Source organism: Falco biarmicus, chromosome 16, assembly GCF_023638135.1.
Source record: "Falco biarmicus isolate bFalBia1 chromosome 16, bFalBia1.pri, whole genome shotgun sequence".
NCBI classification, from domain to species: Eukaryota; Metazoa; Chordata; class Aves; order Falconiformes; family Falconidae; genus Falco; species Falco biarmicus.
In genome coordinates, this window is record NC_079303.1 from 9,111,007 (window position 1) to 9,136,963 (window position 25,957).

Here is a 25,957-nt window from a genome sequence, read left to right on the forward strand (position 1 = left end):
GGCCTCTCCGGATCAGCCTTTTTCCACCTGTCTTGTGGGCTTACCATTAGATGAATGTCCTATACTAGGGACCTTCAAAGTCTTTTTCCACCCAAAAACGTATCAAAAAATGTGACAGACAATTAGGATGTATGGATACCCCATCTCCCACTGGCCACTTTGGAACCACAAGAAATTGAACTCCTTGGTTCTGTAAAAATGGATTTTTGCATAAAATTTAACTACATGGGAAAGAATCAATCTAGGGAATGGGACGTTTCCCCTATTCATCCTGTTTTTAGAAATGCAAGTATCTGGTGTAATTACACTGCTAACAACTTGTCTAAATCTAGCAATGCTCCGCTCTTACTACCTACTGGAGTATTTTTTACTTGTGGTGATCGAGCATGGCCTGTCATTCCTTCTCATATAAAAGGAGGTCCGTGTAGCTTAGGGTGACTTTCCGTCCTGACTCCTAACACATCTATGATTTTACAACATCGCTACTCTCGAAGGACAAAGCGTGGCGTTCATGCATTTGCCTCCGATTGTGATGATAACATGCAATTTTGGTCCTTTGGCCAACGCTTTATTGCATCTCTTCTGTTGCCTGGAGCTGCTGCAGGAAAGGCTCTAGCGACATTAGATAAGCTTGGCTGTTGGCTTGCCAAACAAACTAATGCCACAAGCAGTGCCCTGTCTGGTCTTTTATTAGATGTTGATAGTGTTCGCCACGCGACATTACAAAATAGAGCTGCAACAACAGATTTTTTGCTTCTGGCACAAGGTCACGGTTGTGAAGAGTTTGAAGGGATGTGTTGCATGAACCTTTCAGATCATTCGGAATCAATTCATGCTAGCATCCAAAGATTGAAGGATGGAGTTTCTCATCTTCAACAAAGTGATACTTGGGATTGGTTAGATATTAGTGGTTGGGGCATTTCAGAATGGTTAAGTTTAGTGAAGATGATTATATATGCTTTAGTTGCGTTTTTGTTTGTTTTATTACTTACACCTTGTCTTTTACAATGCTTACAAAAATTAATAACTCATTCGATTTCAGGGTTCTTTTTGTGCAACAGGAAGGGGGAGATGTAGGACAAGGCCTCAAGGACAAGAGTCCAAGTACTGATAGCCTGATGAGTAGAGACTTGTTAGAACTTGTAGGGCACAAGCCCTGGGAACCAAGGAACAAGCTAACTGCAGACCCCTGAGCCGTCACAGTTGAGGAGGCAACCAGACGGACAGAGAAACAAGTAGCCAGAGAAGGGAACGGATGGCGCCGATATGTAACTTTGTTAATCAAGAAAGCCGCGTAGAAAGAAACCCCCTAATTTGGGAATAGAAATTGTTGCTATGTCAAGGTAAACTAATAAGTTCCTATTGTTCTAACGGTGTGCCTTAAGTATCAACCGATCCGTGTTTTTTACACTAAGATTTAACCAAACAGTGTGTAATATGTAGAAGGTAGAAACATATGTTATTGTAAGAAAATCACTAATAAATGGACAACTTGCTTGCATCAAGCTGTGTCCCGTCTCTTCATTTGCTGCAGCACCTTACCATCCAGACTGGGTGGAAGCAGCTCCCCAGTGTGGCTCAGTGCCCTTTCGTCCTCCACAGCCGCCATCCGGTTGTATTCCAGGGCCACATTGCCCGTGTTGGACAGCATGGAACTGAAAAGCAAGAAGGAGGAGTGAAAAGACAATGACCAATAAATACAAAGCAAGTAGAAAAGTAACACTGTATGGTGAGCTTCTGGTACCCCTTCCTTGATGCTCAGGAGTATCTTTGTCCCCAGGCAACTCTGCCACGTCTAGACCACTGCCCTGGGCTGCCCCGAGACAAAGTGTTTCAAAGTTTGGAGGTTAAAGAGGAAAGGGCAGGCATGGTGCCCAGGAGACTTAATCCAAGGGTCTTATTCAGTTTGACATTATTTTGACTGCAAACTTGTCCTCGAGCAGATGAGGACAGGCAACACGCAATGGAAGCAAACCCATGGTTGTTGTCAGCAGAAAGGCATGGCAGAATCGAACCTTTCCTGGCACGTCTTGGCAGGATGGTGGCCACCATCTCCTGCTTGGCTTTACGTGCAGATACGCAGGCCCCAGCACCCTGCCAGGACTTGGACAGGATGAAACAATACATGACTTGTTTAAAGAGAAGAACAGCAGGTGAGACTGAACACAAAGCCCTAGAAGGGACTCGAGTCCACATGTGAGGCATCTCCAGGCGCCCAGGATGTGTGGAAGCTGAAACCTCAGAACCAGCAGGCAGCAGCACACACACCCCTGCCCCCACCCCCCGCCAGGCCTAATCACCCAGTTAGAAATTAGAAGAGGTTTATTAAGTGGCCAAGCAATAAACACGTCAGTGGGGTTTTTTTGCCTTTATTGGCACTTTATTGCCTTTATTTTCGCCAGACCACGAGTAGAAGGAGAAGCAGAGGCCACCAGAGAGCACGGCACGGCTCCGGCGAAGCAGGCACCAGGTCAGCCCTGGGCAAAGGCAGCTCCCACGCACGGGTCCCTGCCTGGCCTCTGGCTCTCACGTGAATGTCCTCATCTGGAAGAGCAAGGTCTCCTTGAACTTCCTTGAATCGTGTCCGTATCCAGCTTGAGCTCAGCGTAGTCGACAACAGCACTGAGGCAAAGCTCCACCTCACGGCTGCTCTCCTCCAGGACAGTGTGAGCTGGTTCTGGGTCTGTCTCGATCACCTCCAAACAGGAAAGGGAAGAATCACTGAGCAGAGCCTAGAAAGCCCGGCTGAGCAAGAGGAGGCTTTTGGCCTCCAAGATCAGCCACGTACAGGGGCTAGAAAGGACCATTCCCATTTATTTCCCCGGGAAGGTGATAAAATTTAACCCTTCCATTACAGTGTTTGTTTCTACCGACTGAACACCATAATCACCACCACGACTGAGAGTACACCCATGGGGACAATGACCGGGTCATAGGTACCTCTCCCTGTGTTTCAACCCTGTAGAGTGTCAGACCTTTTTCATGGCCCGCTACAGATCCAGCAGGCCTCTAAATTAGGATTAAGTTCCCCTGTGGGAGGTCTGTGGATGGAGAACCCCAAGACTGAACCAAACCAGAAAGCACCTTTTCCCTCTTGTCTTAGCGGGAGGTGCTTTCCAGACACCATGTGTGGGGCAACAGCCACGCTGGTGAGGGCTGGGGACGGGCATTTTGGAATGGGGACGAACTCACTAGGAAAGCCTCCGAGTGCTGCTGCTGACGGGGAAGAAGTGTGGTTTACAGGTCTTAAAAAGGCTCAGAAACTAGGGAGGAACCGTCACTCCAGGTACGTGTGTGTGGCAGTTTCTGGAGCGATGCTTCTCCAGACTGCTGCACGACTGCCACGCAGCGCCCGGGCTGCTCCACAATGAGACATCCCACACAACATGGGCACCACCACCAAAATCTCTGCTATCGGTGTAGGCAGAGCTGACAGCTCACCCACCATGTGCCGGTGGGCTGGCCAGTGCACACACAAGAGCACTAGTGTGGCTCTCCACTCCAAAACAAGAGTCAGAGTGCAGCGTCTTAAACTCCCTGTTGGTGACAAGGCACTGAATTTGATGAAGAAATTTTAACACCACAAAACGTGATAAAATCGTAAAATGTGCCCTCCCGTTCAAACAGGTTGCAACACTTCAGCTTTTGGCAGAGACCGGTAGTTTGCATGTGGCTAAACGTGTCTTGTCAAAAGACCTCCCCATTTTGTGTTGGTGTCACAGGTCACTGCATCTGCCTCTCCCCCAAAACGCACTGCGGGTGAACCTCACGGATGGATTAAATGTCAGGAGGATGCAGGAGCTGCTCAGCCAGCAGAGATGGTGGCCTGCCAGGGTTTTTTTGTAGCAGCTCCGTTAGCTTTTCCTGTTTGCGTTTCTTACCTTCTTCTTCACAGGCCACGTGGCTCCTGGGCCCCTCATGGTGGTATCCACCCACTTGATGGTGCGCAGGCAGTCATCCCAGTCTTTAATCTGCTCCGGCGGCAGCGCGAAGGTGATCCTAGCCACCTTGCACTTCACAGGGTGCATTTTGAAGGTGACCGCGACATCCGATTTCAAGGTCACTGTGATGGCCTTAGCACAGCCAGCATGGAGGTGTCCCACCTAGGGAGAACCAGAGAGCCAAGACCAAACTGGAATCACTAGCAAGGGCAGGACTGACAGCAAAGAGATCGATGTGGTGAGCAGCTGTGCCAGGAATCTGCCTCTTACCGTGTATTCATCTGAGGTTTGACAGAGGAAAATACAAAAGATGCCACCTCCCGTAACACTGAGCCTTTTCTGTGGGGTTGACAGCCCCGCGCCAGCTAAGCCGGGGATTGCAGCTCCTTTGTGGCACTGAAACAGGCTCTCACCGGTACGTGGTGACTCCCTGCCAGCTCCTGGGAACCCGCCGGGCAGGGCTGGAGCAATGGGAAAAGGCAGAGCCATCCAAACTCACCTTGGGGGAGAAGTGAAATGGGGTGTCTGCCAGCCACTCAAACCGCATCGCCTCCGTCCTGCTGCGGTTGGTGATGGTGAAGGTCACGCTGTAGGGTTTCCCAATGTGACAGTCCCCAAACGGGATGTGATTCACTCTGGCAGCTGCTAGGAATGAGAGCAGGAGGTCTCAGTGTGCCTGAGGTCCATCCACCCCCCTCACATCCACAGAGACAGGCGTGGCCAACTCTTCCTTGCTCCAAGCCTTCCTCCCTGGGGAGACGCAGTTCCCCATCCTCCCGCTTCCATGGAAGCGCCCTGCCACATGCCTAAACCCGTGGCTGTGGCTGTGCAGAGCCACGCAGCACAGCATGCACTGCCCCTCTGCACAGAGCCAGCACGCTCCCAGACCGCCAGGTCAGGGGGTGACAGCACAGGCTGCGTATATCGAGGGCACAAATCATTAGGCACAGGCTTCATCTCCATAGCATACCATGGGCTGGCAGCCCTCCTTTTGGAGATACCCAGCTGAACGTGGGTATCTCTGACCCTTCCCTGCTAGCCTGCAAGCTTCTCCCTTGACAGAAGATCTTCTCTTCTGCTCTCAAGCTGCCTCTTAAGCCTCTGCAGGCTACAAAAGGCAGCAGGATCTGGCTGCTGAAGCTGGACCGCAGGTGCGCGGCACAGGGTGAGCAGAAACGTCTGTTTTCCTGTTCCTTGATCCACCTGGGCAGCCTTTCCTCTCTTACCCTCAATTACGTCTTCCTCTAGATTGCCCTCAGCATTCTCCTCCTCCTCACTGTCTGCCACCAGTCCGTGGATGTTATCTAGCGTGAAGTCATCCTCGTAGCCTTCGCCCACCAGCTGAATGTCGGTCTCCTCATACGGGTTGTTCACCACTGACAGGTGGATCCTGCCTTCCACACGTTGGGCCAGGGTGGGTTTGAAAAGCACGTCAAACTCTGCTAATTCCCCACGGAGCAGGACCAGGAGAGCGGTGTGAGGCTTTCTCTCTGCACAGCAATGGAATCAGCGACAAGTGATACAGCTGTACCGCTGAAATATTTCCGTGGGGCGTAAGGGGCTGAAACCCAGCTGCCTCCAAGCACAGGTTCTCCCACCAATGGTGCCAGACCCTCCTCCTATGTTCACAAGGCTACGACAGCACCACGCGTATCACTGCTGAAGTGTCTTAAACACAGGTTAACACCCAGCGCTCACTCAAACTGCAGTCAGTCAGCTCCTGGCACACGTAAAGCTGAGCCAAAGAATGGGTTTGGCTTCTGTTGGCTGGCTGTGGGCTCAGGGGCTGCCTCCATTCAGGCTGCTACTCTCACACGCAGCAAAGACCTCAGATAGTCCGCTGAAGTGGTGATAGGCCCCCGCAACTCAACCCACCATGTCCAGAGGAACAGAAAAAACTTCCAACCACTTTCTAGGAGGAAGCCCTGCGCAGAGTCCACATGAGAAGCTGGGGGTACAGAGAGCCCCAGCAAAGAAACAACATCTAACATTTGGCGGCTGCTTGGCCAAGCCAAGAGCAGGGCACACATTTCTCCCCTGTGTGGATGACCGCGCTTCACGCTTACTGGATTTACGTCCTGCAGGAGAGTCCTCCTTCACGCCCCCAGCTTGGTAGACGCACTGTGTGGTGGGCCTGGCTTTCAAGAAGAAAACTCCCGCTTCATCCAACAGGTCTATCGTCAACTGAGAAAAAGGAACACAGAGCACAACCACACTGGTGTGGGTACAGGGTGACACGTGGGTTGGCACCGTACTGGTGCTGGTCCAGCACGGGGCATCCAGCATGCTTCTCCGCTTCAAACACAGCTCGTAGCTAAACTTACAAAGTTCAAGTAAAACTAGACAGAAAAAAGAAGTGTTCAGAGGCGCTGGGATACAAAAGTAATGAACAGAATTTTTCATTAAAGTGTAGTAAAATGGGATCAAATACAATCTAATGCAACTAGGACATCACAGGTGCCCACCCGAGAATCAAAGCGTGAGAAGAGAGATGGGGGGAAAACACCCCACCAACTTTCTTGCGTTGTATTTAACTGAAAAGGATAGGCTAGTCAGAAAAATCGCATTTCCAAGAGGAACTCTCTTCCTGGAAATTACAAGTCATTCATTTGCTTAAAAAGAATTTGAGAGCTGTTTCCAGGTCTGCCATGCTTCCTGGGACCTTTTCTCCACGAGACAAGCACTTGTTCCCAGACCAGAGCATTTCCTGAGCAGGTCCTCACCTGGACAGGTAGGGTGCCACCATTACGAAGGACCAGAGGGAGTTTTTGTGAATCACCCAGCAACAGCTTCTTAAAGACCAGCAGAGGGTTCCCTCTCTTACTGTGAAGTACCGGGCGCAGGACTGTCACCCGAGGCAGAGTCCCATCTCCACTGACACGGAAGGTCAGGCTTTGCGCTTTAATTGCTGCAGGGCTGCAGGAAAGGCAGAGGAGAAATCATGACGGCTGGCACTAACCAATTTCCCACCTGGCAAGCAACAAAGCAGGGGCCACCCACTGCATTTCCCCTGGCTGGTGCTCCTGTACCCCACGACACAGGTCTCCTCCACCCCCCTCCTCCCAGTCCGATCAGGGCCATTCACAAGAGCTCTGAAGAGCCAGAGCCTTCCAGAGTAGCAGTTAAAGAACATGTCACTGAATCGAATCGTGCAGCACAGCAGGTAAATAATGAGGCGACAGGTGAGACATGGCAAATTCACTGGCTGCGATGATATGAGACACATGCAAAAAGCACGAGCGCAGCATGGAAATAGTATAAAAGCAAGAAGGGAAAAATAAATAGCACCATCAGTAATGATTATTTCCAAGGACGCTAAAAAAGGAATTGCGTACTAGAGCAGAAAGCTGACTTGTCCTGACTCAGCCACTAAACGGCTGGGGAAGAGCCGGTCAGGGCCCTGGTACACACGTCCCAGGACAGGGGAACTGGGCTCCTCTTTTAGAAGGGCTCCAGTCGCTCCTTTGACAGAGAATAGCTTAACATACCCCAGGTAATCACATACAATCATCTCATTTTAACAGAAACAAGGAGGAAATAACGCACGCTGGCTGGCTGGCACAGAAACGGCTTCATCTAAACCTTTGTCCTTGGAAAGCCCCAGCTCAACTGTTGCACATCTCCATTTCTTTCGGATTCACTAACTCCCAGTTGGCTGCCAAATGCTGCACTGTCTTCACAGTCACTCGAGGCTAAGCTATAACCCCTTCTCCTTCTACTCTGTCTAGTAGTTACCGCCTCCTCTATTCTCTAATGCTAAGCACTCTGCCTAAGGCTACTGAGAGCATCAGGGTTAACAAGAGGTCGGGGTCCTCCCAGAGGAGGGGCAGCCATCAGGCAGGTCCCCCCGCCCAGATTTCACAGGGGGAGTTACCTCGCCAGGACATCGAGGGAAGCCTCAAAAGTGCACTGGTAGCTCCGCATCATCTGTGGAGTGAAGGTCACCGTAGCAAAGGCGTGGGAGCAGCTGGGCACGCACATCCGAACGGGATCCACCTTGAAAATGTCCCTGATGGGGCTGTGAAACTTGGGGGAACCCACAGAGCCCTGTTAGGAGGAAACATCCTTCGGTGTTTCTTACGCAGTCTTATTCTTATATGCGTCAGCGGGAACAGCCCCAGACAGCGTGTCTCCCTTCCTGCTTGCCCTGGGCAGGCTCCTTCCATCGCAGGGGGTGACTCCAAAGCGGTGCTGACCTTGCACAGGGAGCCCAGGAGCGCAAAAGCTGGCTTTGAGCACTGGGCAGCCACCCCAGCACACAAGGGAGGGGGGCACTGCACGGAAACCCCGCGACTAACCTCAAACTGGCCTTTAAAGAGAAGGAAAAGGCCAGGGAGCCTGAGGGAATGGTCTGCTTTGAGCCCAGGCACGTCAGGCCAGTAAAGGCCCCCTCCGAGCGGGCTTCCAAGAGATGTGCAGAAGGGTTTGGGTCTCCCACCAAAGACCCAGAGCGGCGAGCCAAAGCCTTGCTCGAGACGTGCCAAATTCAGAACTGCCACCCTGGCACTGCTGCTCCCCCCTGCAGCCTGACCTGCACGGAGCTGGACTAGTGCGGGCAAGAGGAAGCAGCGAGTCTGGAGAACAAGGCAGCGCAGCCTGTAAAGAGCAACGGTCACCCTGGCCTCTTGTTCTTACCTCACCGGCGATGGGTTTGATGGAAAGGACCACATTGCAGGGGACTTTGTTGACATTGTGGATCTTGAAGCGAGCTGTGGCCCGGTGCCCAACCCGAACATCGGTGAAGATAAACTTGTTCTCATCTCTGACATACACACCCTTGTCTCGCACCGTCTGCGGGGTCTGGCAGAGGTTGACGTTGCTGCAGATTCGGTGCTCCTCAAAGATGGACTCGATGTCATCAACCACAAATGCTGCGAGCAGAGCAGAGGGAGGGCTGAATGCTGAATTCCTGATGAATTTCTCGGGACCCTGCTGGCCTCTCGGAAGGCTTGATAAACCCTTTTTGCCCAGGTCACTGCAAAACCCAGCCTTGGGCAGGGAGTCGGCTGCGAGGATGGAGCTCAGTCCCAGTCAAGGAGTATTGCTTTCCTTTTATCCTTCCATGCATCCCTCCCAGCCTCTCCCCGCTGGCTGACTTGAAAAGAACTGGAACCTCTGAGGATTTTAGGGTTTAGCTTCAAGGTCAGGGCGCCTCTCTAACCAAGCAGTAAGTTCAGGTGCTGACCAGCAGCAGGTCTGGCTGCGGGAACCTGTGGACGGGGCGTACCTGGGAGGCAGGACTCAGCCAGCAGGGTATAGGGGATGCCGAGGGGATTGTCCTGGGGGTCTCTGTCACTGATATCGATGCGCAGGTGCTCCTCGCACGTCCCCAGTGATTCCGCAGAGCAATCCACCGTGATCATCTGCTGGCCCCCAGGAGGGATGGAACCAAAGCCAGGGTACACCGTGAACATGCCTAGAGTGATGCGAGCCTGCAGAAAGAGTCCCAGGAGAAGCTGATGTCCAGCAGCCCAGCCTTGAGCATCCCCAGCAAGGAGTACGCCACTCCTCAACCTCCAGCCAGGCCGAGCCCCCAGTCCCAGGGCAGGGAGGGATGACTGCACGGCCCAGAGGCAGCCCCAGGACGAGAGGGACAAGCCAGGAGGAGAGGAACAAGCAAGCCAGGAGGAGAGGGACAAGCCAGGAGGAGAGGGACAAGCCAGGAGGAGCTGCAGGCCTGTCCTGGCTGGCACACAGGAAGGAGTTTGGGTGTAAAAGGTGAAGGTGCTAGCTGGGATCCTCCAGCCTCAGGGGTAAAACAGGAGAGCAGAAATAACTGTGAGAAGTGACGGGAGGGAAGAGAGGGGACTGGGAAGACGAAAACACAAGGTCAGCTGGTATCTATGGAGTGGGACTTCAAACAGGAACGTGCCCACATCTGTGGTATTCACAGACCTATTTTGGCTAGCAGCCACCAAACACGGGACCTGCTCCTCTCTCTTGACCCCACAACTCCAAGTCTGAGCCGGAGCACGGGACTGTCAGTGCAACTGAGCAGCTCCTGCCTCTGCTTGTGGCTGGGAGATGACGGACCTCCATCGTGCAGACCATGTCCCATCCCACGGTGATGAGTCCCCATCAGCGTCCTCCCACAGCACCCACAGCAGTGTGTCTTGGGGAGCGGGAGCCACCCACCTGCATGAAGGGGCTGGCAACCTTCTGCAGCGAGCGCTTGCTTTTCTTGGCTGAGGAAGTCCTTTGGTGTAAGTTCTCACTCTTGCCAGAGTGGGCAGATTTCATTTGACATCCACTAAGAGGAGAAAGCAGAAACATCCATCATGCTGAGCCCCCACCTCGTCTTCCTCTGAAGCCAAAGCTGACCTTCCCCTCCCCACCAAGGAAAGCCTCCCTGCCCCTCGCAGCCCCCGGCAGCACCTCCTGCAGCTTACGGACAGCTCAGCTGTATCACCAGCTTTGCCCGACACACGGGGACACTGAGGCATTTTTCCACTCCCTGTTCACAAGCAGGTGACGTGAACTGGACAATAACCCAGGTGTCTGGGCTGCCTGTCACACACCAGCCATGCTGTCGTGCCTCCTCAGGCAGGGCAGGTGGTGCAGGTCTTCTCTCACCTTTTCTCTTGCAATCGGGATGCGTCCTGGTCTGCTCGGTAGATGAGGAATTTAAAGTCAAGGCTGCCTTTGTTCTCCAGCATGAAGGTGCAGGTTTTCCTGCTGCCCTTCACCATGGCACCGAAGCTGATGAGCGAGGCGGGGTGAATGCTGTACTTGCTGAACACAGCTTTCGCCGACACCCTCACTGGGATGACGGCGACGGTCTCGCCTCCTCCTCAGATGCTGGGCTCCATCACCTGCAGCCAGAGGAGGGCTTGGTAAAACCAGCAAAGAGGCCAGCCTCTGACTCTGTTCCCTGATCCCACCCCAGGTCCCCACCAGCTCATCCTCCCTGTTTCAACGCCTCCTCCGGAGCCAGACTTTCAGCTCCGCTTAGGAAGCATCACAAATGTTTTCTGAGACATTGCTGTCACCTACGAGAATTACCCAGCTAAAGCCCTCCTTCCAGAAGGCACCTGTCCTGCTCACGCTCCCAAGACGTGCTGTGCCACCACTGCCTGGCTGGGGCAGCTCACCTGGTAGTGCAGGATGGGTTTGTCCTCGATATTCACTTCCGTCTTGGGGTGGAAGAACACCTGGACCTGCACAGGGCGCCCGGAGGCAGCCAGCAGGCCCTTCTGCGGCTGGATAGTGAAGTGGCTTGCCAGGTCTGGTATGGTGGTGCCTGCAGCTTTCAGCTGGAAACTGGGGAGAAAGGGAAGGAACAAAGACCTCTGCAGTTAAAAGTACAAGTGCCACCAGCACAGCCAGGACTTGACATAAGACCATAAAAAAATTAAAAGGGAATGAGTCCAGCTCTGCTTGGGGAATCTCAGATCTTGACAGAGTGCAGACCATCATGAGTGTTGCAAACTAACCTCGACACCCAATTTTCTCATCCCCTCCTTTAAAGAGTCATAAAGAGAAAGGAGCTGCCCCTCAGAGGAAGGCAATGGATCTCAGCAGTGAGTGGCTTCAATTTCAGGGTCTCTCCTTCTGGTTCCTGCTCAGCTGTGAAGGACTGCTGGTGTGGGGCTGCATTCTCCCTTAAAGTCTTTGAGATTAGGGAGCCCGGGCTTTTTATTTAACCAGACCACGAGGCAGCCAGCACGGGAAGCGGTTCTAGCCATGGGCAGGAGGAGAAGGCAGGCCTGGGCAGATGGTGGCACCACGCGTTCACAGACCAGGCAGCTGGACCCACCTGTACGCAATCTCGTACTTCCCCTTGTTCCTCAGAGTCAGCACTTGCTTTGCATCATCCAGGACTTTCAGGACTCCAAAATCCACGGTGCCACCTGCACCTGCAGAAAACCCGCAGAGCCAGGCAAGAAACGGGGAGTATTAGTGAGCTGCTACAGACCACACCAAGTGACAAGACAGATATTTCAACACTTCCAGGCCAATTTCAATTGGCCTCTCAATACTGAAATGGGGCTTATAAGAAAGGTGGGGACAGGTGTTTCCGGGGGGGCTGTAGTGACAGGACAGGGGGCAATGGCTTTGAACTGGAGGGGAGAATTACATTAGCTGTTGGGAAGAAATTCTTCACTGTGAGGGTGGCGAGGCACTGGCAGAGGCTGCCCGAGCAGCTGTGGCTGCCCCATTCAAGGCCAGGTTGGACGGGGCTTGGGCCAACCTGGACTAGTGGAAGGTGTTCCTGCCCATGGCAGGGGGGTTGGGACAAGACAATCTTTGAGGTCCTTTCCAACCCAAACTGTTCTATGACACTTGGAGTTCTCAGGCAGCCCAAAACCCTTCTCAGCAAGTCTCCATTCTTGGAAATTTTCTTTAGCTACTTTGCTGCCCTTGCTCTTCTTACTCGGAGGGTATCTGCAGGGTTTAGCAGGTGAGGAGCTGCGTTTCTGTCTTCTTGCTTCCAAGCACTGATCCAACAACTTTGTGTGCCCTGCTGAGCCCTCAGGAGCTGCCAATTGCTCGCTCACATTGCTGTTGTTTCTAAGCCCCCAGACCAACCTGCACACTGCAAAGCTCAGGGGCGAGAGACTCGAGGCTGGCTGTGCCCTGACAGCCCTTCACTCCACTCAACTTGCAGGATACGCGCTTTATGTGACTGGGCCACGCTTGCATGCTACCCCATCCCAAGCGCTTTGGTTGCTCACCTGCCAAGGCAAGGCAACACACCCAGACTGCTTTGTTTTGGGGCATCCACTGACCTTTAGGAATGCTGATGATTGGAGCAACGTCATAGCCCTCTGCAGAAATGAGGATATTTTCAGTCTGGACAATCCCCAGGATGTTTTCTGCATCTGAAACCTGAGGCAGCGAGAAACGAACACTGCTTAGACCGTTCTCTTAAATTCTTTTGGTAGACAACGTACGAGTCCTTGTCTCTGCTGGCTGCTTCCACCATGGCCTCCCCTGCTTGACAAGCACTTGTGGATTCCCAAACTCTCCCAACCTGCTCATCTCACGGGCTGACCCAGCGAGATGCTGCTGCAGTAAGAAGCCCTACCAGCCCAGCTCGGCACTCCTTCAGCAGGGAGTGCTGCCGCGGAAGCACCCGGGGAGACACAGCGATGGAAAAACAACCTCAAGAATTGTGAGGTGTCCCAGAGCAGGTGGCATTGACCGTCAACCCTCTCCTCTTCAATCACCCAGCATCCTCACTGAAGTGCAGCCCCCAAACCACGGGGAACAAAACCCCAGGGTGACAGCTTGTTGCTCTCCGTTAAGAGCCCCGGACAGGCTCCAGCATGGGCGCAGGGAGCACGCCGAGGTCTGGACAACCAAACAGCAGCATTCAACCACGCACAGCGGCAAGGTGGCTGTAACGTGCGCTCAGGACACAGCGCCTGGTTGTCTGGGCTGACGCAGATGCTCAGGGATGCACCATGTGCTCTGGTGAACCCAGGCTAAGGCAGCAGAAGTTGGGGTCACAGCAGCCTTGTGTCCCTCAGGTGCAGCTCTTCCTGGCCCAGCAGCACACATGCCCCCTGAAGCTCAGCTATAAGAGCAAGTTCCTTGCTGCTAAAGGCCTGCCCCCCCGGCGATGCGGGTAGAAAGGAACCTCAGGAAGGCTCATCCTTTGTCCCCCTCTTTGCAGGGAACCCTTCAAGCACAGCCTCCACCCCGAAGATCTCGTTGCCCTGCCAGGGAGGGCACAGTCCCCCCCTCACCTCCAGTCGGATCTTCTTCTCAATGTTGAGAGCCTTTGTGGGCTTGAAATACAGATGCACGTCAAACTCCGTGCGCGGAGCCACGATGCCCTCGCGTTGTGACACGGAGAAGTCCTCGCCCAGGTTTTCCAGCCCGCAGAGCTGCCAGGCCACAGGCAGCAGGGTGCTGTTTTGCAGGACCAGGGTCTTGCTGTCCTCCCTGCAGAGGCAGAAAGACACCCTGCACCAGCTGCTCGATGGTCAGGATAGGCCTTGCAACTGAATGCATCTTGGAGCAGCCCTATGCATTAGTTTATATATATATCTTTATCTATACACATCCAGTATTTATAGTATCCATAACATTAGTTAAATGTTTTCTCTGTGTCACAAGTCTCAGAGGTGAGGTCCTGGGGAAGGGCTGGGTGCTAACGGTGTATCCAACAGAAGGGACATAAGGAGGAGCAACTGCACTGCTCTCCGAACCAGCAGACGAGATACAAATGAATCAAGATGCCCATTGCACCACGTTGCTGGGGGCTACAGAGCTTGCGGCTGTCCTGGGAGAACCAAGCCAGCAAGGAACGGTGAGCAAGAGACCGGGAACTGCTGGCAGAAAGAGGGACGCCAGCCCAACATCCAGCCTGAAGGGCCATGCAGCCAGCCAGAGAGGCTGAAGGGGAGCTCACCGACAGCACCCGTCCCCAGCAGAGGGGCCGTGAGATGACTGACCTGTGCAGAAGCAGCCTGTTGAAATGCACGTGCTTGGGGCTGACCCTCAGCTCCACCTTCACCCCCTGGCAGCACAGGGGGAAGACCACCGGCTCTGGGTTCTCCTTAACGCGGCAGACGAGCTTGTCTTCCACCAGACCAGCTGAAGTGGGGTACGCCCAAATGCTCAGCTTCTAGCCCCGTCCCCGAAACAAGAAATACAGAAGAGCACTCAGTGAGCAGGAGGAATGGCTCCTGGGCACTTACACCAGTGCCTGCCCTACCGGCTGTCCCCTACCTGCTTCTCGTTCGGTTTCAGCCTCATGCTGGGAGGTTCTACAAGGAACGTGTCCGCCTTGAGATCGCGCTCAAAGGAGAAACGCGCCTCTACTTCCACGGGGGTGACGTTGAGGATGGTTATCGTCTCACAGTTGCTGGGACAGTCCAGTGCCTTGTACCTGTCCACAAAAGGGGAAAAGGCTGCAGAGGAGACCGTCGCCTTCATCCCACACCAAGGAAAGCGCCATGTCCTGGCAGCGGGAGGCTGCACTGCAAGACCATGTACCAACAAGCAGGCCAAGAAAAAGGATCATTTTCAGGGGCACACTGGATGCTATGTGTGTCCATCCTTGCGTTACTTTGATGTCCACCCCTGTACTTGGTGCCTCCAGCCCAGACGCGTGATGATGCACAGGCCACTTAAAGAGCATTTTACAAATTAGAAATTCAAAGATGCCTGGAAAAACAGAGGTACTGCAGGCACGTGGGTTCTCCCCCTTTCTTTGTTGGGTTTCCTTCCCTGCAGGGTACAAAGAAATGCTCTTGGAAAGAGCTTTTAAAAATAGTTTAGCTTTTGTCTTCCAAAACAGTCACGAGATTGCCTTGTATTTCACAGGTTAGCTCAAAGTCTGAGGGAAGGAAATAGAGAGGATTCATTCCCAAGAGGAATGCTGAATTTAAAAAACGTCCCTTCCCTCGGGTATGGAGCAGATTTGGGAGTTAAAGGGTTAAAAAGCACAAACAGAAACCCAAGGCCATGCAGCAGCCTGGCTAAAGATCCTCTTTTGGGTTTTGAACTGTTTTGATTTCATTTGCTTGGGTTGTCAAAATACCACTGGCTCTCCAGAGCTCCCATGAAGAGGAGAACTTAATTTCTAATATTTTAAAAAAAAGCTATGTTAAAAATAGAAATGCGCCAGCAGCTACAATGGCAACTTTTTCCGGCAGACTTTGTCCAGCATTGAGGACAGGGAAACAGAATTTCCATTTTCATTCCTCTGCAGATCCCCCACGCCCCCATATCGGCAGGTCGAATCATAAGGCCTTACTAATATTACAAACGGATGAATGTTTTATAAAACCATCAGCAAAATAATTGCTTGTTCAGTCCACCTGTAGAGCTCAAAGCACTTTTAAAAAACACCATAAAGTTCATTTCTTAGGTGGCGAAGCTGAGATGTGGCGGGGAGACACAAGCTGCTCCAAGTGACCTTCAGCCTGGAAGCAGCACATGGCTCTGGCCACCAAGGCACCCACCAGGGAGGAAGATCAGCTCCGTCTCTCCCCTGCTCCTCCAGGACTCACTTGCCCATCATCTGCTCAAGTTCACACATCTGTGGCCCTTCAGCCCCCTGCATCTCCCAGGCAGGTCTCCACCTGGGCCTGCCCTGAATTGTGCCTCTGGGACGGCTCGTCCCCAGACGTGTCCGTGACAGCACGAGGCCCTGGAGGTGCCATCCCAACGTCCCATGCTGCGCAGGCAGCGCATCAGGATGCTCGCTCAGGGCGGGGAGCACGTACCAGTCTCTTGACTTCCCACACAGCAGCGGTCCAAAGTGGAAGACACCCGTCTCCATGACATACTGCTTGAAGACAATGTCGTCGTCTGCCTTGCTCTTCCTTCGGTGGGGAAACACCAGCCTGGGCAGAGAAAACAGGGAATGAAGAGCTGTGAGATGCTCCAAGTAGAAAACCTGGTCAGAAAGCCGTAACCCTTACTGGTGGCTGCGGTACCAGTACTCCCAGCTCCAGGCATGGGACAAGATGCTGGGCGGCTCAGGCAGCACGCTCTGCCCGAGCCAGAAGGTCACCGGGGTACAAGGGGCAGCCCTGGCTCTGAGCCCAGGGGGGAGCAGCGTGGGAGGCTCCCAGGGGCAAGCCTTACCGTGGGTCTTGGCTGATGGTGGGGTACAGGCAGGTGCCCCTGCAGGGCAGCTGGTACAGTCGCTTTGTCCCCAGGATCTCGAAACGCAGCGTCTGCTCAAACTGGCCCAGCACCGTGGAGCTGAAGTGGACCTTCAGTTCCACCTCACCGCGGGCAGGCACTATCCACCGGCAGCTGCTCAGCCTGGCAGTTAAAGAGAGGGCTTCAGACACGGCTAATGAGCAAACAAGACGAGGAGGAGGGCTGTGGACTCGCCATCCCACGGAGGCACCAACAGAGCGGCCCTGAGGAGCTGGGGATGACAGACCTCACTTGACAGGGTGGCCATGGAGCAGAGCGATCTCCTCAGCCCTCAGCTCACCTGACATGTCTCGGCGGGGATGGGACCATGTCCTCGCCGCTTTGGTGCGCCCCAGGAGAAGATACGGGTGCTTCCCTGTCCAGCCCCTGGAGACATCTCCTGCCCTGACCGGAGCTCTGCTTCTCCCTCGCAGCCTCCCAGCTGCCCGCAGCTTTCTCCTCACTCGACTGGCTCCTCACAGGGGCGACCTGCTCCTCTGGGGTCTGAGCCACAAGGGGAGGGAGAAAACAGAGAGGTGAGACCTGCCCCGAGACATCCCCCTCCTGGAAAGCAAGCTGTGGGTTTGTTAACAATTAGGGGAAGCACTAAATAAACAACCACATCTGCCCAGGGACTTGGTCTTCCTCATCAGGTCTAGTTTTGCCTACAACACTCTCCTTGCCCAGGACCTCAAGGCAAGGCGAGGGTTTGAGGTGTTTTTTTAAACCGTTATTCTCATCTTACAGACATCACAGTGATCCTTCCCCACCCACCCCCCTGCCCTGGCACCTTCACTTCGGGCACAACGGGGGCATCCACGAGACTTACGGCAGCATTCTTGTCTTCTTCTGCAGTGGCGCCTTCTGGCACAACAAAGACAAAGTGCTTGAGGGCTTCTGCTGCAGGGGCCATCCGCTCTGCCGGGTAGTGGATCACGGAGTAGAAAGCAGTAGGGGGGATGGGAAGCCCGGAGGGACCCAGTCCAAGGCTATCCAGGACCTAAAGCGTAAGAGAAAACCCTGTTTGTACTCCTGTCACCTTCATCCTCACACTCACTCCTTAAAGGCACGGAGCTTTCGGCAATGTGGTGGGGGTTTATTTATATCGGGCACCGTGCTTCTTCATGCCCAGCGGAGTGGGCAGGCTCCAGAGCAGTGCCAGGACCTACAAGTGGGACCTAGAGAGAAACCTCTCCCTGCAGTGACTCAGCTGAAGGAAACCTGAGCTGCCCTGCCCTGGGACCATTTGCAATGATTTCCAGGCTGGGAAATTCTCTCAACAGACGGGATGCTTGTGCAGAGAGCACTCCTGATTCCCACCCACCTGAGGGATGGTGAGAACCTCCCGCAGCCATGGGGCTGCTGCGGAGCCATTGTAGAACATCATCGGTGGCCCGGACAAGGCTCTGTGCCATTGTCACCTGGTGGGACACGATGCACCGGGGCCCAGGAGCACGGCAGGCTCAGCCTCCGAGCCTCACAGGGCTTTACCTGCTCTGCCGCTGGCAGCTCGCTGCTCTCCAGGATCTTCCTAGTAATATCTTCTGAGCCCAGCACCTGGATGTCCAAGCAGGGCACCCCGACACCCTGGCCTCTGGCTGACCCTTTTGCACCTTCCCCTTCCAGCTGAGGTATTCTGGCATCCTCAAGAGCCTTCAGTTCTGCCAGATGCTCTTTCTCCAGCCTCCCCTGATGCTCCTTCTCTCTGTCCCTCCGGCTCCTGGGGCTGGATGTGTGCTGGGGCTGCTCTTCTGCTGGGTGCCGTGCGTCCTCGTGGTTCAGGGGGAACAGCAGGATACCCTGAACCCTGTCCCAGGATGACAAAATATGCGCAACATCCTTCTGCGACGTCTCGTAGATATTAAACCTCAGGGCTAAGTTCTCGCTGTCACTCTGGGCCTCATTTTTGGTTTCCCCCTCTTCCAGGTCTGTGGGGTGTGCAGCCGCTGCCAGGTGGGCATCCATCAGGGTGACCTTGCTCTGCTTTTGCTCATCTTCCTTCGTGCAACGTGCAACAGAGCCCGGGTGCTTCCTTACAGATCGTGTCTTGACCACCCCCTTGGCGACCTCCGACCTCCGGCTGTTGGATGTGTTGGTGTTGCTGGTGGGACTGTTCATGCCCTGGGCAGGAAGAGCAAAAAAAGCAGTGAGCATTTCAAAGCACTGACTCAGGTGCTGTAGGGCAGCAATGATCTTTACAATAGCACCCCAAACCTCGCTCGAGACCTGTGCTAGGCACCCTACAAATCCCAGTTCAGAACATAGCTGGTACCCAGTTTAGCTCAACAAACCAAACTCTTCAGTGTCAGACTGATGAGGAGTCCTGCAAACCAGCTGAGGAACAGAACAGGTTCCCAACCCAAGCAGAGAACTTAAGACACCTCCTTACTCCCGTGCAGTCCTCTGGGTTCATTTCTGGTGCGCTGAGCATCCCTGTGGCTGGCTGATCCTTTGCAAAGTCTGCCTGCTAATGAATACCTAAGGCCTGGGGGCATCTCCTGCCAGACATGTAGGAAAAGACCCCACATCCCAGACAGATCATGGCTCACAGGTGTAAGTCACAGGCAGAGTGGGAAGAAACGCTGGACTAAAACTACCTAGGGCTTCAGTAGTCAGTATGTGGAGTTACATGAAGCCAGGACTCAAAGGCGGCATGATCTTAGTAGAGCAGCTCTAGCAGCAAACCCATGGGAAGACACCCCGGTGCAGCAGCAGCACGATCAGACCCCGGTGGTTGTTTCCCAGCACAGCCCCACATGTTGCTCCTGCCAGGTGCTCGTCCCCAGCACTGCGTGGGGCTCCCTGGGGCACGGCGCAGCTCTGTAGGAAGGTCCCCAGGGCTTTCAGTCATTTCTGTAAACAACCACGCACCTGCTTGCCACCAGGCCGGCTTTTCCTCCTCAAAGAATTCTCTTGGTCTTTTCCAGTCTTTCTCTTCCCCTGCTCAGAATTCTTCAGCTCTTCCTCCTTCAAGCGTTCCAGCTCCTGCCGACGCTTTTCCTCCAGCTCTCGAGCTAGCTGCTCCATCTCCCTTCAGCAAGCCAAACAGAAAACATGCCCGAGAGTCACCACCAGAAGCCTGGGCTTGCCGCCATCCCAGCTGGTCCTGCACTTCGTTCCCTGACCCTGAGGCCAGGCAGAACCGTTAGGCCATCTCTGTGGACCTCCCTCAGCCTGGGGAGGCTGGGAATATCCCATGTGAGGAGAGGTGGGAGGGGACCTCCAGGGCCAGCCAAACCTCAGCCTTGCTTCGTAAGGTCAGCCTGGGCTGAACGAAGTGCGGAAACACACGCTCGCTTTAAACAGGTCCCCCTCCCAGTTTCAGACTTAGCCTGTGCATCCTCCTCAACCCCTGCGGCCTCCCCTCCTGGGCTGCTTTGCTGGATCAGAGCTTCTCCCAGGCTGACCTGCTGCTGCAGCTGAGGGTGAGCCCAAGAGCCACCGGCTTCTATGGCCAGTGTCGCTCAGGAAGGAAAAACCTAGGAGATCAGCAAGGACTTCCCCTACGGCAGGACTGGCATCTAAACCAAGCCAGCACAGCTGCGCCTCACACCAAGCCACACCACAACCCCTCTGGTGTGGGGAAGAAGGGGGGTGAAGATGAGAACCAACGTAATTAACTTAGAGACACTTCTAAGAGCAGCGGTCAGGCAAGCCCAGAGCCCAGGTCCCGGCAGCCACCGTCTAAACCCGCGGGCTCTCCGCTCAGCTGGAGAGAAGATGTTCTCTCCCGGGAGGAAGGGCCTTCCTCTGCTGGGAACCTGGGGGGTGGAACTGCCCGCTTGGAACAGACACTTTCGGGCCTTCGCCCCGTGACCCCTCTGAGCTCAACCGAGGTCTCCGGAGCAGGAAAACCCTGCAGGGGCACCCTCCTGGGGAGTTACAGGCGCACAGACCTCTGCCTCCTCTCGCGCTGGACTTGGCGTATCTTGTTATGAAGCTGAATTTTCTGCTCCGCACTGAGGGCATCATACTCATCCTCGTCCATCTCCCAGAGACGTTCTCTCTCCCTGCGGGCAGCTTCTTCCTGCTCCCGTCCTTCAGCCAAGGCCAGAGGAGAAACCATTAGCAGAGCTTGCTGTTGGGGGTGAGCTGCCAGGATTCACAGCTGTGTCCCGAGCCAGCCGATCATCCTGCCAGGAGATGCTGGGGAGCTCACAGCCCTGCTCCAAAATTCAGATCAGCCCCTGAACTGTCAACAGTTCACGGCGAGTTCCCGCGCCTTGCCTGGCTCCTGCGCACCAGCGTGGCAGGCAGCTGCTGCTGCTGCTTCGGTACTGAGCCACAACAGCTGGCACTTGTGCCCAGGCTTTCACGGTAGAGACCAAGGGAAGTCTTCCCAGCCTCAGCTCTGCTCTGCTGCATTTTAAGCGACTGTGAGCTGAGCGCTGGCTACACCCAGGCAGAAGGTGGAAGGATTAATAAGACCACTTCTTACAAGCTCTGCTGGTAACCCAGATACACACAGATAAGGCTGAGTGCTTGACAGGGAAGATTTGAGAGGTGCGGAGATGAAAAGTCTCACCTTCCTGCTCTTTTGCAGCTGTCTCCCTGGCTTTAAAGGACACATAATCCTGGAACAGGTTCACGACGTAGATGTGAGGCCGATTTCCAACAGCTTTGAGCAGGCAGAGGAGAGCAGATGCCATGTTGTGCGCAAAGAGGGTTTCCAGGCCATCAAACACCACGCCCTGGTAGCAGTCACTCAGCTGCGAATAAAGTTGAAAAGGAACAGCTTTTCTAGTCAGCTGTGGCACACACGGGGCTCTCAGCCAGTCAGTAAATGTCCACTGTCAGCAGATGTCAAAGGACACCAGCCATCGTTGTGTCCAGCGCATCAGCCCAGACGAGCTCTGATCTTTCCCCACGTTCTGCCACCTTGGGGCATCTGCAGCTTCCCCCAAGGATCCCTGCGTGCAGCTCGGGGCTCCTCTGAGAGCAGATACAGACCTCCTCTCCAAACTGCCTCGCTGCCTGTCTCTCTGGAGCAGGAACGCAGCATCTGCCCCCACCCCACCCACGTACCTGGAGCCTTTCGGAGAGGATGGCCACCAGCAAGTCCTCGGGCAGCACGCAGCTCAGACAGCCCAGCCCTCCCTCTGTGCTGCCACCGATGCTCAGCCGTCGCTGCGCAGGGACGCAGGGAAGGGGAGGGTGGAGATGAGAAATGGAGGAGCCCTGCAATGTTGAACGCCACAAGAAAAGTAAACCACTTGGGTAACCCCTGAACAGTTCCAACTGCTGGGCTTGCAGCCAGGGTTTTCCACTAGCGGGAGGCTCGAACCAACCCTGCAGGCCAGCAGCTCCAGGGGACAACCCTGGAGGACACATCCCGTGGCTTGCAAGCCCCCAGCGCAGCATCCCGCAGCTTTGCCCACTGCCTGCGGCCACATTAGCCAGGACTGCACTTTGCCAACAAACTGTTGAGGCCCAGTCGAGATTTCTGCCAGAGCACAGGGGTTTGTTCCCACCCCAAGCATGCCCAGCTGGCGCTCTGCACCACACACCCACACACCAGCCCCCACTCTAAGCAGCCCCTTCGCTTCTCAGAGGCAACAGAAAGGACCCAGGCATTAACCAGCGCAGATCACGCTTCACCTGGCAGCTTGTCGAATCCCTTCGATGCTGTTCCCGGGATTGGGATGCACGGCCATCCGCCTTCCTCTTGCTTGCTGCAGTGCTCACCGGCCTTTGGGAACTCGGGGACTGCAGGCTGCCGTCCTCCCCAGAGCTGGACTGGCGCAGCACTGAGCTGTGCCCGGCCTTGGCGTGGCACTGCACGCTGAGAGAGACATCTGCATTGTGACCTGCAGAGGGGACAGATGGCTCAGCGGGGCTGGCGATGGGTGCTGCGGGGAGCAAGCGGGCACCTTCCACCCCTGGCAGGGACACAGCACTTGTCCCCCAGCCTGCTGGGCACTAGCAGCGCTGCTCTCCAGAAGCAGCTCCTGCCCTGCTTCCCTTACTAGCACGATAAAGCTGAGAGAGGACGGAAAAGCCAGAGAGTTTGTCGTGCACAGCCCCGTGTCCCTCCTTAATAAACATGCACACAGGTGACACTTTGCACAGCAGCTCCCCTATGGATCAAGCCAAAGATTCGTCCCCCAGCACCATCATTTTCCTACCTTGCACCCATCCTGCCTTCTCCCGTGGAGACTGTAACGGGCAGCCCTGCCCCAGCGGCATCACCCATCTCCACGGAAGCTAAACCCTCTGCCTGGGATAACCCCACCCGGCACCCAGAGCCTTTTCCCTTCCACCAGCTCCCAACCACCCAGGTTCAAAGCTGAGCAATGTAAAATGTCCCCCGCCAAGGCCAGCGTCTGGCCTCACCCTGCAGAGCTCAGGGCAACAACTGCCCAAGAAAGTTTCCCCAAAGTCTCCAGTCTCACATGGAGCACAGCACAGCACGCGCCAGCTCCGCAACCTGGCAGTGTCAGTATAGGGGGAAAAAAAATACATTTCCAGAGAAAAAGAGCTCATCTGCAGTGAGTCTCATCCAAAATTCCTCCAGGAGGTTATTCTTCCCTTCCTCTCATGTCTGTGAAGCTACACTCACAGTCAGTCACCTAGAGCTTAATGAGCCACTTCAGAGGGTTATTCCTTGTTCAAGTGGGCAGCAGTTCTGCCTGATGGCCACAGGGAGCAAGCTGGATTCAGCTCTGAGAAAATGTTTTTATAAAGCTCTGAGAAAGGTACGGGTGTGCTTCACCACTCCCAGAAAAAGGGACGTGTGTCAAGAAGCCCAGAGGCAGTAAAAATGCCTTTGTCTGACCCCTCAAAGCAGAGCTGCTTAATCACCCGAGCTGTGTTATGAAATGGCTCTGCATTTCTACACGCTTGCACCCGTGCTCCCCAAGAGACCCAAGGGCTGCCAAACTCCTCTGGAGCAAGCAGAAGCAGGTGGCCGTGGTGGGTTTCCAAAGCGCCGCTCTGCGCCCAGTGCTCCTCCTTACCCTCATCCTCTGTCTCCTTGTGGCTCTGCTCAGCGGCAGCCCTGACGCACAGCTCCCGGGCACGGAGCCCTGCCGCGCTGCTCCCGTCAGAGATGGCTTCTGTCACCACGGCGTCGATGGACAAGCAGGCAGCGCCGTAATATTTGGACAGGGCGACCGCTGCCGCTGTCTTTCCTTGAGAGAGAGAGGAAGGCGGCTTGGTGACATTTGCAGGTGAAGCATTCTCAGGGACAGGCTCTGGAAAGCCCCCCCAGAGGCTTTGCAGGTTTCAAGGACAGTCAGAAAGCACATGTCCCTTTAGGGGACACCACGAGGGAGGCAGCTTCAGCACGGTCAGAAGCGCTGAACTCCAGAGGCAGGTGGATCGCCTCCACCTCCGGTTCAGCCCAGGACTCTGTCCCTTGTGGTGTGACCTCAGCCCTGGGCCAGGACATTGTTTCGAGCCCTGTCCCACCACCACCGTTCGCTACCCTGTGCTGGTGGGTGCCAGCTGGGCACAGTCTGGGGGTCAGCACGGGCTAGGGGCTGCTCCCATGAGGAAACACGGGCACTAGGCAATGTGGTCCCATGCAGCAAGAGGGACGTGGCCACCCCGTCTGGGGGGACAAGAGCCTAGCTATACGGACACAAGATGAGCCACACCACTGGCACCAGCTAGGCAAAGGCCTGGGACTGTTTCACGGACCAGCAGAGCTGTGGCTTGCCTCACTTCGCTTCAACTGGCCGACCAAGCACCACGGCCCACCAGGATAAGTCTCTCCTGCTTCCCGCTCTCCTTGCAGCCAACAGCTCACGTACCTGTCCGAGGTGCCCCATGGACGATGATGACGATCCCTCTGCGGTTTCCGCCTGTGCGCCCTTCTGCAGGGATATCGATGCCCAGGTGGCGGGCGATGGCCCTATGGACAGGGCTGTCGGCCAGCTCTCCCGCAGCCTCCTTGCTGCTGCTGGTGCTCTGCTGGTGCTCTGCTGTGTAGAACCAGGTAGAAAAGTCAGCCTCCTGCCTCCCTGTGACCCTGATCGCCCTCCCCATCCCCTCAGATCCTGCGAGAGGAGACTGCTGAAACCAATGTCACAGCCCAGATCTCATCGTGCCTGTCCTCGAGGCTCGCGCAGATCCAGCTGCTGGTGAAGGGGCCTGTTCAGAGCACAGTAAGTGGGGTGGCAGGAGGAGGAAAGAGCATCTGGCAACACCCAAGAGGCCCAGGCCACATCTTCCATGAACCCTCCCCACGGTCCTCATGGGAGTTTGGTCCCGGGTCCTGGTGCCTAAGGGGGGTGACAGGTGCAACTGGGCATTGGGAACAGTCCCGAGGGAGATGGCACCAGGCTGCAGTGAAGCAATGGAGGTGGCACTGAAGTCCACCGCTGGGGCTCTTTTGCTACAATGGACAAAATAGGTGAAGAGCTTCGGGTTACCAGCCGTCCCGCGTCTTTCCTTAACACCTTCCTCCTCCTCTTCCCCACAGAAGAATCTCTTCGGATTCTGAATTCACCCTGTTGGACTGGCTTTCATCGAAAAGGGAGGGGGGAACGACCGAGCTACGGGGTGAGGTGCTGCAAACAACCCCAGCGGAGTGCTTTCTGCCCCCATCTGACAGGTGCCAGGCACCTTCAGAGCTGGCCGAGGAGGAAGGACGTGGGGAAGGAATGGCAACCTGCTCTTGGCCATTCCCACTTTGCAGGGCCACAAGCAAAAGCAAAAATCTCCTAAGGAGGGAGACTCCCAAGGCACCGAGGAGCCTGTCCAGGGGTATTCTGAGCTTGTGCTTGTGTTGCCGCGAAGGAACAAATCTAAACCAGCTCGTTAGATTAGACTTGGTCCTACAGGCTGAAGAACTCATCTGAGCCTGCTCTTTGCGGCTGAGGGACACAAGGGGACACCCTGATGATTTCCCCAGTGTGTGGCAGTAAGATATGAGCTTGCTTTAGCTGCACTCAGGGCTGCGAGAGGATGCGTCTCACAAGCCACAGGTTTTCACCTGGCAATTCCTCCACCAAGCTGGGGAACAGGCGGCTGCTAAAAGCACGGGCTTTCCGTGGAGAATGAGGTCATGGAGAACTCAGGGTACGCAGCCTGGACTCCCTGCTGTGTCCACACTCAGGACAGACCATGCCAAACCCTCACCCTTGTCCTGGTCCGCTGGGTCCCCGGTCTTGGGCTTTGCTTGATCATCCTGCAGCCTCTTCTGGTCCCGAGAGTACTCCAGCACCTCTGGGGGCAGCTTCTCACCCGGGCCACGCAGAGGCAGCAACAAGGTGTTGCGGCTGTCGTAGTCCTTCAGCATGCGCAGGACCTGTGCGCGGAGGGAAGAGAAACCACGTACAGGAGGGGTTTCTTGACCACACGAACACACTGCCCAGCCAACCAGTCTTCTCCCTCATGCCTTCCTCCCAACACGGACTACCCAAGCACCCCCCTCCGCCTGCCAGCAGAGCTGGCTGCCCCTCAAG

General features: G+C 55.0%; 1 pseudogene; it reads right to left on the minus strand.

Moving 5' to 3' along the window:
- Positions 1 to 1,501: 1,501 nt before the first annotated feature.
- The window catches only part of LOC130159856 (hydrocephalus-inducing protein-like), a 100,064-nt pseudogene continuing 75,608 nt past the window's right edge, over positions 1,502 to 25,957 (minus strand).